General features: G+C 47.7%; 1 protein-coding gene across 1 annotated transcript in view; it reads left to right on the forward strand.

Annotated features, from left to right (window-relative positions):
* Nucleotides 1-3,167: 3,167 nt before the first annotated feature.
* The window catches only part of LOC134958581 (protein SSUH2 homolog), a 40,604-nt gene continuing 25,840 nt past the window's right edge, over nucleotides 3,168-17,931 (forward strand). Inside the window, exon 1 of the mRNA XM_063941278.1 lies at nucleotides 3,168-3,526. The gene's annotated coding sequence lies outside the window, so the exon portion shown is untranslated. The remainder of the gene's footprint in view (nucleotides 3,527-17,931) is intronic.

Consider the following 17,931-nt stretch of genomic DNA (forward strand, 5'->3'; position numbering starts at 1 on the left):
ATTTGCCACGGAAGCTGCGTCTCTGTGAGCAGCCGCTGAGACTCACAAAGCTGCCAGAGGGCGTCTCAATACAAATCCAGGCAGCAGCCACATTTGCATATTTTGGCACAGCTGCTGCGTACAGATTCGTACAGATTGGCAGCTGTGAATGCAACAGCGTACATCTCAGAATCGCAGATTCCAGCTCAGTTACATTCTGCATTTGGTAGCACCCAGGAGACAAAAGCTATGGGTCGTTCTTTGCTATTCAGCAACATTACCAGGGCCACTGAGTGAGCTATGGGGCACGGGTACAGAAGGGGGCGTGTCCAAATCCAGGAGGCGTGGCTGCACCCAGGGGCTGCTTTAAGTGTGAGAACGCTCCTAGGCACAACACTAACAGTATTAATTGGATATAAGCCCTCGTTTGATGGTAGCCAATTTAATAGAATAAGAAAAAAAGGCACTATGACATTTTTAATTATGTATACATATTTACTAAGTAGGACAGCTGACGGGGCAGTATGTGCATGTCCTACCCATTTACTCTCCATTCATGATGGCATATGGTGCAGTACAGTGTAAATATTTTGAAGTCACTAATACTTTTTGGGCTGACAGCATCAGCACCAGCATCCATGTGCCGCCCCTAAACAAGTGCTGCCCCTAGGCACGTGCCTCACCTGCCCAATGGGAAATTCGCCACTGGCTATACCCCCTCCAGCAAATACTGTGCGGCGTGCGCAGATCAGGGAAGCGGTGCCATGCACTGCAAAGGGGGACATTTGTCCTCAGCAGCTGGCCTGGGCCCATCTAACAGGCCAGGCTAACTAATACCCGCCCCAACCCCCCCTCTAAGAGCCCCTAAACGTTACACCTCTAATTCAGTACTCTGAAACGTGTACCGGGTCTGACCCGAGATTTGGAACACAGTTCCAAACCGGGTCAGAACCAGAACAGCCCCATTTCCACCACGGCTCCGACCCAGAGCCGTTTACACTGCACACGGGTGCAGCAGCCGCCGGGAATCTCAGCTGCAGTGAGACTATGGCTCATCCCCCTGATGCCACTAGCCCCACCCCAGATAGTTTAATCGCTGCAAGAAGCAGCGTCGCCGTTTCCCCCTTGCTGTAAATGGGGCGACCCGGCTTACGTGTTTACACTGCCCCTTAACTAGGGTCCTTTCTGGGACCAACTCTGCAAACTAGCCGGGTCAGAGTCCCAGGTCACACGACCCGGAAGAACTCTTTTCCACTAAGCCGCGACCCGGGTTGTCACGGCAATAACCTGGGTTTTAGCGGCAGGGAAAAGGGGTATTAGTGACAGATGATTGGAACAATTTGCATTTCTCTGGTTTGTTTTGTAGCCCATACTGCTCTAGCCGATGTAATCCTGTAGTGCGTTTTGGAGGAGTTCCAATCAGACGCCCGCGTTACTATTATGTCATCCAGGAAACATGGAGTGCTGGGGAATCCTTGTAAAACTTGCTTTGTGGCTCGGTGCCAGGGGCTGGCACCAAAGGAAGAGATACCAAACACCAGACGGATATGTCAGTACAGGCCGTGTGTCTAGTGATAGTAAGTAGGTGGTATCTGCGACGCCAATGGCATCCGGATGATAGGTCGACAGATAAAAGGTCGACACCATATGGTCGACATGGGCAAAATTATTACCGGTTATTTATATAGCACACATATATTCCGCAGCGCTGTACAGAGAATATTTGGCCATTCACATCAGTCCCTGCCCCAGTGGAGCTTACAATCTATATTCCCTATCACACGTACACATTCACACTAGGGTTAATTTTATTTTTGTTGGAAGCCAATTAACCTACCAGTATATTTTTGGATTGTGGGAGGAAACTGGAGTACCCGGAGGAAACCCACGCAGGTACGGGGAGAATATACAAACTCCACACAGTTAGGGCCATGGTGGGAATCGAACCCATGATGTCAGTGCTGTGAGGCAGTAATGCTAACCATTACACCGTCTGTACTGCCCAAAAGGTTGACAGTTTAAAATCGGTCACCATGACAATGGTCGACACAGATTTTTTTGCATTTTTTAAACTTATTTATTGTTTACCATCCATGTGGACTGCAACTGGGAACGGTAACCAGTGCCTGACGCATGGTGAGCGAGGCGAGGGGACGCCGTGCAATAAATGGGGTTTCATGTACTGAACATTTTTACACCCATAAAAAACACAGAAAACTTGTGTTGGCCTTTTTGTCTACAATTTTCACTTGTTGACCTTTTTACTGTTGACCTTTTCAACCACACCCAAAGCTTTTTGTTGCCATCTAATGCAATTGCAGTGGGCCAGCACAGGACAGGGGTTCAGCCCCACTCAATCTGACAACAAGTTGTATTGCTGAGTGTATGTAACGTGTGCCTGAAACGTACACTGATGGGATTGTTGCTTTGGAAATGAGAGGCAGCTGTCACGCCAAGCAGCCCCTGTCGGCACGCCAGGTCACAGGCGAGTCGGCCACGTTGAGCATTTTTTTCACTCAAAATTTGCAGGGAGCGACAAGGCTAATTTGCTAGAGTGCCCTGACCAATCTGACCTGCATAAGTTGTTCATCTGTGAATGCACTGGCGTACCTATAGTGGGTGCAGTGTACCCATATTTAATTATTTAGCTTTCCGGAGTCCCGCATCGGCAGTAGGTGGAATCATTATTAGCGTCAGGAGAATGCAGCCCCTGCACAGCTGTGTGATCCTACATTCTTCCTATAGAACCAGCCATACCTAGGTATCGCCAGATCCGGAGCTACGGGCCAGGAGCGGAGTATACACCCTTATTTACTCTGCAGCCCAGCATCCTGTTCTGCCTGACTGTAACCACCATCACTGGGTATGGAGGGGTTAACGGGGTGTGTCCGCCTCAGCATTCCAGCAGGGGATGGAATCCTCTCCCAGTATCCCATGCTTGGAATCAGGAGCAGATTACAAGGAATCTCCTAATGGGAATTGTTTTGCTGTCTAGGTTTCCTGTTATGTGCTTACACCTCTATTATTATTATTATTATTATTATTAGTAAAGGTTTATTGTATAAACAACAGATCATTTCTGTTTTCAAAACATTCCCAAGTTTAATAAATATTTATGGATGTGGCTAAAACTGCAACTAAATGATCCTGGGACAATTACACATCCCCCGCCTTATATATGTGCTACTATGTAATTGGGGGTGCATTGCTCTTATGCATGAGTGTCCCCAACATAGACCACTAGTGTGCCTGTAACGTCCTCACCCACACAGACCTCCCACTGCATTTCCTGGCACGAGTGGGCAGACAGCAGAGTATTATCCAGTGCAGCATCACATCCTGAAACTCTAGGAAAGCAGAGTGTATACTGCTACAGCAACGCCCTGTATGCAGAAGCCCCCAGGCCCAGCCTGCACTGTAGAGGGCTGTCCTTCCACCCACACCCAGCTTCCTCCCACCCTCTCCCCTCTCTCTCTGACCCTCTCCCAGGCCCGGATCTCAGGGAAGTCTCTGCTGCAGACACAGGAGGCTGCTCTCACCCCACCAGGTACCTTATTACTGATACATTGTCACAATAATAACTTGTTACTGTGTTGTCTCTTATTGCATTAATGCAAGTTACAAGTTGGGGCTCCTGCTGTAATGTTCTGTAAGTTTCATTTGCTTTAGTTACTTTTCACACTGATTACCTACATTTGTGCTTGCAAATTCGGGGGGAGGGAGGAGGGTGCAGGGGGTGTTGGTGCACGACATGCTGGTACTTGTAGTTCCACAACAGTTAGCGAGCCACATAAACCTATGTCAGGACACATGTAGGGCTGATGAACGCTGTTTAATTTAACCCCTGAGGCTTGTGACTGTTTCCACTTGGGGTGTGGAGTGCATTTTGGGGCCTGTGGGGAAAATCAGTGGTGTGCAGCTACTGATTTACTGATACTGGTTATCATGTGCTGATAAACAGCCTAGCGGTGAGAGGCGGTATTGCACCTTCAGGAGCGCTGCTGTCTGCGCCCTGGCTAAATGTGGGGGCTGACGTCACAGCTGATGCTCTCCAAAATAAGTGCCTAAGGACAGCTGGACCCTGACCCCCCTCAATGTATTCTGCGTGTTGTTTTGTCTTATTAATAATAATTATTTACATAGTGGAAATGTTATAAATGTGTGATCAGGGCAGGGCTTCCTAACCGAGGTCCTCAAGGCACACTAAAGGCCCGTACACACTGGTCGATATATCGCGGGAGCATTGGCCAGTGTGTACGCCCGATACGTCTGTGAACTCCGTCGTTCACAGACGTATCGGGTCGGCCGCGCAGCACAGCCGACGGCCAATATATCTATCGATATATTGGCGCGTTGCTGTGTGTGTACGGGGCGGTCGGCCGACCGACCGTACACATGCTGCGGCGGCCTGCGGTGATTGACAGGTGAACTGGGCGGGCGTGTGTACACGCCCGCCCAGTTCATGACGTCAGCCCCGACGGATCGAGCAGTGTGTATGCTCAACACACTGCCCGATCCGTCCATAGATATATCTGCAGATCAATTGATCTGCAGATATATCTACTAGTGTGTACCCACCTTAACACTCCAGGATGTAAGGATATTCATACTTAAGCACAGGTGACTTAATTCGTACCGCAGTTGTTATGATTTAACCCTCTCTGCTCAAGCATGAATATCACTAAGGGCTAAATGCATGATCGCTTGGAGAGTGATAAAGTAGACGGAGATAAAGTACCAGCCAATCAGCTCCTAACTGTCATTTTTCAAACACAGCCTGTGATGTGGCAGTTAGGAGCTGATTGGCTGCTACTTTGGGGGTCCTTTCGAGTTGAGCGCTAGCTGCTGTTGTTCGCTGCATAGCGATAAGTGGAAAAAATGGCTAATCTGCGCATGCGTATACCCCGCAGTGCGCACGCGCGTCATACGGGTACAAAGTCCTTTGTGGTTTTGCACTGGTTCTAGCGACGACTCCAATCGCACAGCCGAACGCAAGGAGATTGACAGGAAGAGGGCGTTTCTGGGTGTCAACTGACCATTTTCTGGGAGTGTTTGGAAAAACGCAGGCGTGGCCGGGCAGCTATCTGTCGTCATTACCGTGTCACTTGTCGCAGCAATCATCGCACAGGATAAGTAACTACAGGGCTGGTCTTGTTTTGCACAAAATGTGTTTGCAGACGCTCAGCTGCACAGGCGTTCGCACTCCTGCAAAGTGAAAATACACTCCCCCGTGGGCGGCGACAATGCGTTTGCACGGCTGCTAAAAACTAGTAACGAGCGATCAACTCGGAATGACCCCCTTTATCTCTTTCCTCATTTTATCACTCTCCAAGCGATGTTGCATCTAGTCCTAAATCCTGAAGTGTTAGTGGCTCTGATTCATGTTGGGACACAAACCAAAAAAGTGAGTAATTGGGCAAAACGTTATCAATCTGAAATGTAAATTGCTGTGTACGATAAAGCTGTCTGCCATTTGTTAGCTACGTGTAAAAGCAGCCAGTATTTACCCTGCACAGAAATAATATAAATATATTTGCTCCCCTTACATGGCAATATGGTTTGTTCCAGATACAAAGTTACCCTTTTTTTTTTTTTTTTGCTTCCAAATACAAACCAGGCCCAGTGTGCCTTGAAGATTGAGGCTGGTAAACACTGGCACTGGCTGGGTACACACTGAGCGATGCATACCCCCCAACTGTCCCGAATACAGCGGGACAGTCCCGCTAATTGGACACTGTCCCTCCTGTGGGTCGCAGTGTCCCTCCTGTGGGTCGCAGTGTCCCTCCTGTGGGTCGCAGTGTCCCTCCTGTGGGTCGCAGTGTCCCTCCTGTGGGTCGCAGTGTCCCTCCTGTGGGTCGCAGTGTCCCTCCTGTGGGTCGCAGTGTCCCTCCTGTGGGTCGCAGTGTCCCTCCTGTGGGTCGCAGTGTCCCTCCTGTGGGTCGCAGTGTCCCTCCTGTGGGTCGCAGTGTCCCTCCTGTGGGTCGCAGTGTCCCTCCTGTGGGTCGCAGTGTCCCTCCTGTGGGTCGCAGTGTCCCTCCTGTGGGTCGCAGTGTCCCTCCTGTGGGTCGCAGTGTCCCTCCTGTGGGTCGCAGTGTCCCTCCTGTGGGTCGCAGTGTCCCTCCTGTGGGTCGCAGTGTCCCTCCTGTGGGTCGCAGTGTCCCTCCTGTGGGTCGCAGTGTCCCGCGGGCAGATTGGAAGAGATGCAGCCGTCGATCACTGAATAGATGCTGTGTGCCTGCGCACGGCATCTGTCAGTACAGTGAGGGCTAGCTGGGTGCTGCTCAGGGAGCCCTGGACACGCCCCCAAAATGACAAAAACGGGGGTCATGGCAATAGGCCACACCCCTCCTTCATAGGCCCCACCCACTCATCCGAAGGCCACCCCTCCCTTTTGGTTGCGGCCACGTCTCCGGTGCGGCAGGTCCCGGATCACCGCCGGCAAAAGTTGGGAGGTATGAGTGATGTGTCATCTGATCCGGCGAATTGGGCCGACATATCGATCAATGTGGTGGATATCTGTCAGTGTGTATTCCCGATATACACAGGCCCGTGGACGCTAGCGATGTCATCAGGTTTGGTGTGCTGCGCATTAACCTGACTATATCGCTAGCGACACCATGTATGCTAATGAAGGATGGAACGGTGGTCATTACGTCCTTCATTAACTTCGTTCAGTGTGTCCCAGGTTCCGATATGTCGGCCCATCGGGACAACGTATCAGCTGGGTATACATCGCTTCAGTGTGTACCCAGCTTTACTGTATATAGATGGGATGCAGAAAATATATATTTTTCATTTATTAGAATATATAAAGCTTCCCATAAACTAAGTGATAATTGTTCACAGCCAGAAACCGGCTGAAGAACTTTCTGGATCTTGGTTTCTTTATCAAACATGTCCGATCCTCCCAAGTATCGTTCTTCTGATCCATGTGGAAGGCCGCAATCACAGATCTGGTGGTTCTGGGTGTACCTAATGTGTTGGTTATGGGGCACATGTTCTGCACAATATCTCGGTATATGGGGCACGTTGGTATCCGGTCTCTAGGTCGACCACACTTATTTATTATTTATTTCTTAACAGTTTCTTATATAGCGCAGCAAATTCCGTTGCGCTTTACAACTGGACACAATTAGAAGACAAAATTGGGTAAAAACAAACAGTCATAGAGGTAGGAGAAGTGGTGACAGTAGAAAAAAATTCTTATAGGTACTGTGTGCGCGCGCCGGAGGTGCGTGCGTCCAAAAATGGGTGTGGCCACATGCCACATGGGGCATGGCCAATGAAAATGGGGGCGTGGTACACATATGGGGGGAGGGGCAGATACACATATGACCCCAATAGTGCCAGATACACATCGCCCCACAGTGCCAGATACACATTGCCCCACAGTGCCAGATACACATTGCCCCACAGTGCCAGATACACATTGCCCCACAGTGCCAGATACACATTGCCCCACTGTGCCAGATACACATTGCCCCACTGTGCCAGATACACATTGCCCCACAGTGCCAGATACACATTGCCCCACTGTGCCAGATACACATTGCCCCACTGTGCCAGATACACATTGCCCCACAGTGCCAGATACACATTGCCCCACAGTGCCAGATACACATTGCCCCACAGTGCCAGATACACATTGCCCCACTGTGCCAGATACACATTGCCCCACTGTGCCAGATACACATTGCCCCACTGTGCCAGATACACATTGCCCCACTGTGCCAGATACACATTGCCCCACTGTGCCAGATACACATTGCCCCACTGTGCCAGATACACATTGCCCCACTGTGCCAGATACACATTGCCCCACTGTGCCAGATACACATTGCCCCACTGTGCCAGATACACATTGCCCCACTGTGCCAGATACACATTGCCCCACTGTGCCAGATACACATTGCCCCACTGTGCCAGATACACATTGCCCCACTGTGCCAGATACACATTGCCCCACTGTGCCAGATACACATTGCCCCACTGTGCCAGATACACATTGCCCCACTGTGCCAGATACACATTGCCCCACTGTGCCAGATACACATTGCCCCACTGTGCCAGATACACAAATACCCCCAGTGCCAGATACAGAAATTGCTTCACAGTGCCAGATATTCTCCCAGTGCCAGATATACATGTCCCCGCAGTGCCAGATATGCCCCCAGTGCCAGATACACATGTCCCCCCAGTGCCAGATATGCCCCAGTGCCAGATACAGAAATACCCCCCAGTGCCAGATACACATCCCCCCAGGGCCAGATATGCCCCCAGTGCCAGGTACACATGCCCCCCCCCCCCCCCCCCCCCAATGCAAATCCATCGTTTGCCACTGGAGAGGGCAGAGAGGCCACAGTTGCTCAAGATATGAACATGTGCCATGCTTTGCAAACCGAGTGCACAATGATAGAACGGAGGGATAAACGTTTCCCCTCTTTGGAGGGCAATCTTAGTAAGCCTAGAAGTGGGAATTGGGAGAGAAGGCCCCGTTCTATTACTACCCCGGGCTTTGGGTCATCACCCGGTTCCCAAACTCCTAAAGAGGACAGGAGGGAGGCCAGTTGGTATGCATGAAGATCTGGAAAAGCTAAACCTCCTAAAGATTTAGGGAGGGCCATCGTTTTACGGGCTAGTCTCAGTTTTTCCCCCTTCCATACATATGTTACAAATAAAGTATTAAACTTAGTAAGTAAAGCATCTGGTAGGAGAATAGGAATTGTCCTAAATAAATATAGAAACTTGGGGAGTAAGACCATTTTGAGAGCGGCTATGTGGCCCATCCACGATACATGTTGCATCATCCAATCTTGTGTTGATTGTGAAAATTTAGATAAAAGCGAGGGACAGTTGTAGGAGATGATGTCCTGCATTTTTGTAGGTATGTGTACACCCAAATATTCAATGCTAGTGGTTTGCCATGCATACGAGTAATTAGATTTTAGGTGGTCCAACATGAAAGGAGGTGAAGTTGATGGGCAGGGGGTCTAGGACTCCAGGTTGACAACAAAAAGGTTGACACACCTTAGGTCGACATAGACAAAATGTCGACATGGTCAAAAGGTAGACATGAACAAGGTCAACATGGAAAAAGGTTGACATGAGTTTTTTTTGGTGTTGTTTTCTTCGTAGAGTGACCGGGAACCCCAATTAGTGCACCTCGGCACAGATTACCGTTCCATTCGTAGTCCACGTGGATCGTTAAGTATGAAAAGGTTCCCAAAAAGAGAAATTGTGAAAAACTCATGTCATCCTTTTTCCATGTCGTCCTTTTTCCACGTCGTCCTTTTTCCACGTCGACCTTTTTCCACGTCGACCTTTTCCATGTCGACCCTTTTCCATGTCGACCCTTTTCCATGTCGACCCTTTTCCATGTCGACCCTTTTCCATGTCGACCCTTTTCCATGTCGACCCTTTTCCATGTCGACATTGTTCCTGTCACCTTTTGTTCATGTCGACATTTTGTCCATGTCAACCTAAGGCGTGTCGAACAATTGGCGGTGACCTAAGGTGTGTCGACCTTTTCGTTGTCAACCTGGAGTATGGATACCATGGGCAGGGCCTCTGTTTTGGAACAGTTCAACTTGTAGAAGGATATGGACGAGTATTCCTGCAGAATTTTAGGTAACTGCGGTAGCGATGTAAGTGGGTTCGTGAGAGTTAACAAAACATCATCTGCTTATAGACAAATTTTGCTTGGAACGCCAAACAGCTCAGGACCAGTTATTGTAGGGTACATCTAATGGTCGCGGCCAAGGGCTCGATTACTAAGGCGGACACCAATTGGGACAATGGACAGCCCTGACGAGTGCCATTTGTAATGTTGAAAGGGACAGAAAGCAATCACTAACAAGTATTCGGGCAGACGGGTTTGAATAGAGGACATTGATGGATGAGAGAGCTCTGCCGTCAATACCAAACTTCAGTAATACTGCCCGTAGGTATCCCCAGTGTAATCAGTTGAATGTCTTCTCTGCATCCAACAAAAGCAAAAGTAATGGTTCGGGGGAAGCAGAAAAGGCATCAAGAACATCGATTAGCCTCCTAGTATTGTCCAGGGCTTGGCGTCCGCTAACAAATCCCACTTGATCCTGGTGGACTAGAGACGGGAGGAGCGGTGATGATCTATTGGAAGGAAATAAGTTTGGCATACATTTTCACGTCTGAGTTTAACGGCGATAGGGCAATAATTGGCCAGGATCGAGGGTTTTTTCCCTGGTTTGGGAAATGTAATTATATTCCAGCATTTTATCCCGGAAGGTCCCCCTTTGTGAGGCCTCTTCAAAAACCAATTGTAATGGTCTAACAAGAATCTCTCGAACGGATTTAATGAAGTTATTAGTATATCTATCTGGCCATGGTACTTTATCTGAAGGGAGTTCCTGAATAACCCTAATTATCTCATCCACGGACCAAGGACTCTCCAGGTTGTGTAGGGTGGTTGCGTCCAAGGAGGGTAGGGATCATTTCTCTAAAAAAGACTATCTATTTCCTCTGGAGTTGGTTGGGGAGTCACAGAATCATCACATAAATTATATAAGGATGAATAGTAAGCAGCAAAGGTATTTGCAATGTCTGAGGGATCTGTAACCTTCGTGCCCCTTGAAGTCGTGACCCCTTTAATTTGTTCCTGTGCCGTTTTACCCCTAAGTTTCTTAGTTAACATCCTACCTGCTTTGTCCCCTTGGACATAGAATTTTTGTTTCCATTTAAACATGGTTTTGTGGACTTCCGGCAGCGACAAAGTATTCCATTCTCTTCGGGTTCTAAGTAGATCTTTATATATCGTCTTGTTTAAGGGGGACAATTTTGAGTTCTAAATTAGCGAGGCGGGATTCAATTTCTTTTTTTTTTTTAAGAATTGTTTTTACTGGAAAAATGTCACAAAAGCCAAAACAGACAATGAAATGTTGATGTTACAATACATTTCGAAACAAAGTTCCAGGAATCAAATGGAATACAAAAAAAGGAAGTACATCAACAGCACAATTTATGACATTAATTTCTTTTTTATAATAATAATTGTATAATAGAAACGGGATTCAATTTCTTTTATCAATTTGTTGTGGTTAACACGACGTCTAACGGCAGCCTGAATAAAGGAGCCCCTTACAACTGCTTTTAAGGAACGCCAGTAGTTAGACATTCGTCTCTTCAGGGGCGTTCGTATCTAGAAATAACTGTAGGGCTCGCGATATAGATTCCTTAACAATGGGGTCATTTAAAAGATATCCATTAATGCACCATTGTCTAGAACAGGCTTCCCCAACCTCGGTCCTCAAGGCACACCAACAGTGCAGGTTTTAGTGATATCCAGGCTTCAGCACAGATGGTTAAATCAAAATAACTGAGGTACTAAGTAATTCACCTGTGCTCAAGCATGGATATCACTAAAACCTGGACTGTTAGTGTGCCTTGAGGACCGAGGTTGGGAATGCCTGGTCTAGAAGATGTTTTGGGGTCGATTAGGCTCCATCGAAGAGACAGAGCAGAATGGTCTGACCAGGTGATGGGAATTATACGGGACTTCTGGATTTGTTGCAAAGTCCGTTTATCCAGATCTGTCCGTGAATGGGAGCTGTGTAATGGGGAATAAAAGGTATAGACCCTACATGAGGGGTTTTTGGCCCTCCAGACATAAGAGGTCGTGTTCATATAATAAGTGTCTGAATTGGGAGGATTAGTTGCTAGTGGTGGTCCTGCGCATGAGGCGCAGTGGGGAGGATCTCTCTATATGGGGGTTTAAATCTAAATTGAAATCGCCTAAAATGAATAGCGCTCCTGAGCAAGTGGCCCGTAACGTATTGCAAAATTTCCGGAGAAACGGAATCTGTTTAGAGTTGGGCGCATAGACAACTTCAAGGGTAATTAGTTTATCATCTAATATACCATTGAGCATTAAATAGCGGCCTTCCGCGTCAGATGTCTGTTTTTCCAATTTATATTGACATGTAGAGGAGAATAAAAGGGCAACTCCCGCTTTCTTTTTCGGGCCATTAGAGGTATAACAAAGGGGGAATTTGTAATTGGAGAACTGGGGAGGGGAGGAGGCCATGAAATGGGTCTCCTGGAGAGCCACAACATGGGCTTTCAATTTTGCAAAGTGGCTCAATGCAAGTTTCCTCTTATTAGGCGAGTTGAGACCATTTATATTAACAGAAATTACATTAACCATTATTTATGGGAAAGTAGAGATCGTCAGAATCCAAAGACATAGTCATAAGTAACTGTATAGTGAATCAGATGTGGACAGGCTCATAGGTCCATATAGAGAATATGGAGGGGATGTACCTTTGAGGTAAACTCGGGGGTAGACTGAGAAAGGATGGGGGGGGGAGACAAAAGATAAACAAAAAGGAAGAAACAGTGAGTACCATTAGGTACTGTAACCGAAGGCCACCACTGTAGGTGGCACATTGGTGGGCTTGGGAACAGTACATGCCACCACCGCTCTCTATGGGCACAAAACACTTAAACTAATAACTGAGTAGTGATTACAAATATCAGTTTGTGTACACTGAACATACTGATTGACCATCTGTCGATATTAGAAGGGTGTGATATCTAGAAGAAGGTGTGTATAGCTATTAAAATTATCCTAGTAAATCGTAGGAAACCGTATGTAGCAAACTAAAGATATGTATCGGTAAGATCAAGTCTCCATCACCTGTGTAAGTCAACAACACATCAATTCAGCGGGTGTCATAGCTCGTTCGGAGACCCGATCCATTACCAAAACACACCACAGAAGAACATATAAAACATGCATTTCAAAATATCAACATAAACAAGATAAAATAGTAAAGAGTAATGCGTAAAGGATAACCCGGTTTAGGTTGCTTTCGACCAGTCCTGAGACAATGGGGAATGTTTGGGACCAGTCGTAGATATGTTGTCTAGGTTCCATTTAACCAAAAGTTTAATGCCATCTTCTGGAGTGGAAATGACCATCGTAGATCCGTTGCGACGGATGATGAGTTTGGTTGGGAAACCCCATCTATATTGTATATCAGCCTTCTGTAGGGCTCTGGTAACAGGGAGAAAGGCTCGGCGACGAGCAATTGTTGAAGCTGATAAGTCGCCATAAATTTTAAAGTTTCCCAGGGCTGATAACACCTGGTCTTTGGATCTGGAGATACGGAGTATCTTCTCTTTGATGTGGAAATAATGGAAGCGTATAATGGTGTCTCTTGGTGCATCTGCCGGGGTGGCTCTGGGTTTAGGCAGACGATTTATGCGATCTAGCAAAAGTTCTTCAGCCCTGATATCCGGAGCCAAGCTTTTAAGAATATCTAAAACATGTTCCTCAAGGTCTGAGATAGATAGCTATAGACTCCGGTATCCCTCTGATTTTGACATTATTACATCTGGAATCGTTCTCAAGGCCTCCAACCTTAGCCCTCAGGGAATCAACTTCGGCCTGCAGTGCATCATGGGATGTGATAAAGTCGTTATGCGAATGGATCATTTCCTCAAATTTATTTTCTAAATGGTCAGTTCTCTGACCAATATCATCAATGCTTTGTTGGCCAGACTGCAAGGCATTTTTAATTTCCGTAGAGATGTCCGTTTTAAAGGTAGCTAACAGTTGTTTCATGAGGCCTACAGTTAAAGGGGCGTCGTCGCCTTGGGCTAGATCTGAAGTTAACATAGATCGTGTCGGATCGAATGATTTAGATAAAGCCGAGAGTTGTTTGGGGGGGGTCCGTTCTTGTCGGGGAAGATTTAACAGATGATGGCGAGGGATGGGCTTTGAAGAAATTCAATTTAGGGGTCCCAGGGAGTATCCTTCTTGGATTTAGCCATGTTGGGACAGCAAGTGTAATCAGAACCAAAGATTATGTTGCTTCAGGTATAGTTATAGCATAGAAAGGGTCAATCTTGTGAGGACAATAACTCAGTTCATTGTAAGGTGTACAGAGAGCGGTCGGTGGGTGGGCAGGCATATAATCACCACATTGTTACATAGACAGGTCACAGAGGTGAAATGCAAAACTGCAATCGGAAACGCCCCAGTACTGCTACATATGTCATTTCAGAGCTTCGTGTGCAGACGTCCGTCTGGGTCCCTGTACTACACACATGCAGGAAGAGCAGGGTGAGACGACAAAAGTCGGGGGTCTGGAGTGGTGGTGCTTGACATCTAACTGCACTCCACAGGTCCCGGGCCAGCCTAGGGGCAAAAGGGTGCTGCCGCAATGTGGGTGCAGGAGCAGGTACAGAGGTTCGCCTACAGAGAGTAAGAACTTGGAAGTACCCCTTACCTCCAGTCCCGGAGATTTCCAGCCGATGCTCGGTATAAGGTGTCACTGGGCTGGATATACTGCGCATATGGAGCTTCGTCTCATAACAGGAGGGTGGGTTGTCGTCAGGGAGCTCAGGGCTGGTACAGGAGACCGTTCCTTCCATCCAGTGGACCCTCCAGTGGTTGTAGGACCGTATACTGCACAGCAGCGGCTCCTGGCACTATACAGGTAGCTATTAGGGTCTCACAGGGTAGCAGGCATGTATTCACGGCCAGATCTTGTGTGAGCCTGGAAATCCAAGATGGCCACCGCGGCTCTCAGGAGACCCCAGTGAGAGACCTTATCTGGTGTCTGTGTTCTAGAAACGCTTGGTAAAGCGTGATGATGACACTCTGTACAGACTGTGCTTTCTGCGCCATAGACGCCTTGTAGCCAGACTATTATTACTATTGGTAGAGCATTGGTAAGGATGCAAATTGCAACATCAATTATTTTATTTATCAGAAATATTATATTTGAAATGTTTTAGTATAATGCCCCTAATTTGGATAGCCTTGGGTAAAGCCCCACACTGCTACCTCTGTTACAGCAGTGTCTCTGGGGCTGTGGGACTGTAAACCTCTCAGTGGGTAGCAATTTGTAAGGTGTGGGAACCCTCCTGATATATAGGCTGTAAGTGGGCATCACTCTAGGGATGGCCAACGGTGGGTTATCAATCGATGATCACCATTGATGGTACCATCAATGGATAACATAGATGGTGTAAAACAATCTGTAAGGGAACCATCAATGGTCACCCCCTGTATTACTGTAAAATTAACTGTGGGCCAATCAGAGCCCTGGGGCATGGCTTCTCAGATGTCAGGGGGTAGGACTAAGCTCTGTGGCCTGACACTTTAAGGAAAAATATTAAAAAAATTTGGTAGCACTGAACCATCAATGGTGGGAAACCATCTAGTTCTCCCCCATCTGTCACGTCTAGCGAGGTTTGAGGATCCGGCAGCTGAGACTTGCCCAAGGAGGTAGTTGGCTGTGGATGAACGAGACGAGGGGGTTGAATATAGTTCCTTCTCATGGGACAAGGGGCAATGAAGAACATAGATGGAGCTAAGAGTCAGTGGATTGTAGTTCTTATGGACAGGGCTGAGGTAGAGAACTGTGGCTGGTAAACGATGACTTGAAGACGTAGTTGTAGACAAAAAACTGCGGGTTGTGGCTTGAAAAACAAGGTTGTAAATAATGAACTGCGGAACTGTGAATAATGGTTAAAGACGTGGCTGGAGACAAAGGACTGTGGACTGTGGCTTGAAAGACGAGGCTGTAGATTATGAACTGTGGATGGTGGTTAAAGACGTGGCTGGAGATGAATATCTGTGGAGTGTGGCTTTAAAGACGAGGCAGAAGACCCGGGACCGACCGTGCCCACAGAGTCTTACTGGACCGGGTTTTCCAGGAGCGCTTCCACAGGCAGGAGCAGGCTAGGAACGACAGGGCTGCAGCAGCAACAGAGAACCGGCCAAGCAGGGTCAGGAGTAACCAGAATACGGCAAGAATCCTGGGAGCACAGGCTAAGCACCTACAACATGGTTGTAACTTGAAGCACTGGCGTCCCTGTCCTAAACCAGCCCCCTTTTATAAGGAGAACTTCCCCTGGATTGGCTGGAAGAAACAGGAAACAACTATGCCTCAAACTTGGTCTCCAACATGGTGGCGCCCAGTAATGCAGACCTTTCTGTCCCGCCGCCACGAGCGGACCCCCTCACCACCACTACTGCTGCCCTCGGACCCGGCGCAGCAGCCCACCTCCGCTGCTGCCCGCACGCCGCCTGAGAAGCCAGCCCCGCGGCCCCAGCATACCGATAAGACTCCGGACGCTGACAGTACCCCCCCCCCCCCCCCCCTTTGCGGGTGGCCTCCAGACACCTATATGGTTTAGTTGGAAATGGCATGAAATGTCCGAAGAAGTTTTGGAGCATGGACATCTTCCGCTTCTACACAAGACCTTTCCTCTGGTCCATATCCCTTCCAATCAACAAGGTACTGGAGGCGACCATATCGTCTGCGGGAGTCGAGGATGTTGTGAATCTCAAATTCATCTCCTTGTGCTGATTGGATCTTGGGTGATTTAGGCAGAGCAGCTCTGAATCGATTAAGTACCAACGGTTTTAAGAGAGAAATATGAAATGCATTAGGGATTCTCAAATGTGGAGGTAACTTCACTTTGTAGGCCACAGGATTTAAAACTTTTTCGATTGGGTAGGTCCCAATAAATCTAGGAGCAAACTTTTTAGTAGGAACCTTCAATCTTAGGTTACATGTGGAAACCCAAACCCAATCTCCCACTTTAAGACTTGGTACAGCTTTTCGCTCCAGATCTGCGTAGGTCTTATACTTCTTGGATGTCTTGAGCAAAGCCTTGTGAATTTGTCTCCAGGTTTAAGTAAACTTTCGAAGTGCTGATTCTGCGGCAGGGACCTTGAGCGTAGGCAGAAGTTGGAAGTCAGGAACTTTCGGATGATCTACATTTTTCATTAATTATGGTTAAGATTTTGTGGCAGACTGATAGAGATTGTTATGGGCAAATTCTGCGAATGGGAGGAAGTCCAGCCAGTCGTCCTGAGAGAAGGACATGAATAAACGCAGAAGTGCCTCCAGGTCCTGGTTCACTCTCTCTGTTTGACCATCCGTTTGGGGATGATATCCTGAGGAGAAATTCAATTTCACACCGAGAGCATAACATAGGGATCTCCAAAACTTGGCCACAAACTGAGGACCTCTATCAGACACGATTTCTTGCGGTAGACCATGGAGTCGGAAGATCTCTGCTATGAATAATTTTGCCAACTGGGATGCTGAAGGAAGACCAGCCAGGGGAACGAAGTGTGCCATTTTAGAGACACGGTCAACTATGACCCATACGGTATTCCGTCTGCCAGACGAAGGCAAAACAGTAATAAAGTCCATAGAAATATGCATCCATGGTCTTTGCGGCACAGGAAACGGATGGAGTAACCTGGCTGGAGGACCTTTGGGACTTTTATGCTGGGCACACTTTGGAAAGGCAGCCACGAATTCCTGAACGTCAGTCCTGAGATGAGGCCAACAATAGGAGCGCTGAATGAATTTGAGCGTTTTATGACCACCCGCATGGCCCATGAAGAGGAATAGTGAGCCCATGTAAGCAGTCTCTTGCGAAGATTTGGTGCAACGAAGATTTTTCCCGGTGGAGGAAATGGAGAGGTATTAGTTGCTGAAAAAGAGGTGGATTCCAAGATGAATTGTTCCTTTGAACGGTCAGAGGGTTCTTCAGAACTTAGGGAATGGGATAATGCATCTGCCTTTTTGTTGAGGGAACCTGGTCGGTAACTAAGTTTAAAGTTGAAACGGGTAAAGAAGAGTGCCCATCTTGCTTGGCGTGGGTTCAGACATCGAGCTGACTGTAGATACAGGAGGTTCTTGTGATCCGTGGTTACCGAGATTGGATGCTGAGCTCCCTCTAACAAATTCCTCCACTCCTCAAAGGCTAACTTAATCGCCAGTAATTCTTGTTCCCCAATAGTGTAATTCTGTTCAGTGGGGGAGAATCTTCGTGAGAAGAACGCACAAGGATGGACCTTCTTGTCCTTGAAGAGCTGGGATAATACTGCTCCTACTCCTACAGTAAGAGGCATCAACCTCCACCAGGAATGGATGGCTGAGATCG

Source organism: Pseudophryne corroboree, chromosome 9, assembly GCF_028390025.1.
Source record: "Pseudophryne corroboree isolate aPseCor3 chromosome 9, aPseCor3.hap2, whole genome shotgun sequence".
Classification (NCBI taxonomy): domain Eukaryota; kingdom Metazoa; phylum Chordata; class Amphibia; order Anura; family Myobatrachidae; genus Pseudophryne; species Pseudophryne corroboree.